Source organism: Delphinapterus leucas, chromosome 7 (assembly GCF_059928025.1).
Source record: "Delphinapterus leucas isolate spDelLeu-1000000601 "Yukka" chromosome 7, BTC_Dleu_Yukka2, whole genome shotgun sequence".
NCBI classification, from domain to species: Eukaryota; Metazoa; Chordata; class Mammalia; order Artiodactyla; family Monodontidae; genus Delphinapterus; species Delphinapterus leucas.
In genome coordinates this window covers 70736208-70737959 of record NC_143135.1, presented here as the reverse complement: position 1 = coordinate 70737959, position 1752 = coordinate 70736208, and the positions used below count along the sequence as shown (strand labels likewise).

Here is a 1752-nt window from a genome sequence, read left to right as displayed (position 1 = left end):
TTATTGAGCATTTACTAGGCTCAGGTACTGCTCATCGGTATCAACTTATTGAATTCTCACAACCCCTCTAAGAGGTAGGTACATTTATCATCTCCATTTGACATAAAAGGAAATGGAGATTTAGAGTTATCCCAAGGCCACACACATAATAAATGGCAGAGGCAGGCTATCCCCTCCCCCCAACCCAGGCAGCTGAGTAAGTGTAGAGTCCCGGTTCTTTAACCTTTACCAGCAGATTTCAAACCTTGGTGCGTTTTCGCACCACCTGGGGTGCTTGTGGGCAAGGAAACAGCTGGGCCTCACCCCCGGATTCCTTGCAGACCTTCTGGGTCCAATCCCCCCACCTCCCAGTTTTCTACCATCTTCTCTCACCCTGAAAGCATTTCCTCGCCTTTCGTGCAGCTTATCTCACAGCTGATCACGCTCTTCCCCACAAACCACACCCTCTTGACTCTCCTTTTCTCTTGTGACCTCCCTTTCAAGGCTGCTCTAGATGCTTTCATCACCGTCTCCTCCTCCTTCCCCTGAATTCCCACACCTGGGCCTCCCAGGCTCCGCATCCCTCTCTCCTATCCCTTCCCTCCACCACCCCCAGCAAATCTCACCTTGATCTTAGACCTGATGTGCGTTGCCTGCCCTCCCCATGGTTTTGCTAAGGTACACAGTGTTATTCCTTAAACACCAGTGGACACTGACACTCGTCCTAGCAGTACGCTTACTCGGTTTATTTCTCCGGGGTGGGGGGAGGGGCGGGATTTGGGATGAGGGAAATTTGTGCCAAAGTCTCTCTCCTTTCGATTGCCTCCTATACGCTTAGCAAATATTCACGGAGCAATTTCTCTCTGCTGAGCACCATGCTGGGTGCTGCCAACAGGAAGCTGAACAAGACAGAACCCCTGAGCTGACCGTCTAGCTCTGAAAAATAGGGATAATACCACCTCCCCTTCTATGCAGGGCTATCTATCCTTCAGTCATTTACTCACTTACTCAACAGAGGGGTGTTAAGCACCTTCCATTCTGCTGGGCAATTTTTTAGGAGCTGAGAACAGGGGCTCTGCTATTCAGGACCTTACAGGGGACACACTCAGCAGAGAACTATATTACCCCATAATGTAACTGTGAGAGCCAGAGGAAGACTTACCACTGCCTAAATGCGTCAGGAAAAGTCTCCATGGAGCTCCTTGGAGCTAGATCTTGAAGGACTAAATGGCTAGGTGAAGAATGGAGAAGGATGCTCACTTCGGCAGCACATATATAAAGTTGGAACGATACAGAGATTAGCATCGCCCCTGCGCAAGGATGACACGCAAATTCATGAAGCGTTCCATATTTTGTTGTTGCTGACAACAACATGGGCAAAGGTAGAGAGATGTGAAAAGGAGACTGTTCAAAGAAGTCGTATTGATGTCTGTGACTCTACGTGGGCATGCGAAGGGTGGGCATGTGAAGGGGAGGGCTGGCTGGAGCCAGCAGTGGGAAGGCCCTCCCTTCCTGCTGGGCCTGAGAGCACTGCTGCTTGACCTTCATTCACTAATCTAGGATGCTACTGCCCTTCTCACATACTCCAGGGGGTCTGGGGAAACTCCTCACCTGTTACCCTGCAAATCACTTGTCCATTCCTTTGACCACATCCAAGGCTGTCCCTCAAGGATTCTTCTGTTTAGACAGTGACCTTGACATCACTTTGCCCCAGGACCTCTGTATGAGTCATCAGCCCACCACACAGCCTGCTAACCATTGTGGTAGAAAGAA

General features: G+C 50.1%; 1 non-coding gene across 1 annotated transcript; it reads left to right on the top strand.

Annotated features, from left to right (window-relative positions):
- Positions 1 to 1231: 1231 nt before the first annotated feature.
- Positions 1232 to 1334, top strand: LOC115802227 (U6 spliceosomal RNA). Its single transcript, XR_004022645.2, has one exon. It is a non-coding gene; the product is annotated as a U6 spliceosomal RNA (small nuclear RNA).
- Positions 1335 to 1752: the final 418 nt, after the last annotated feature.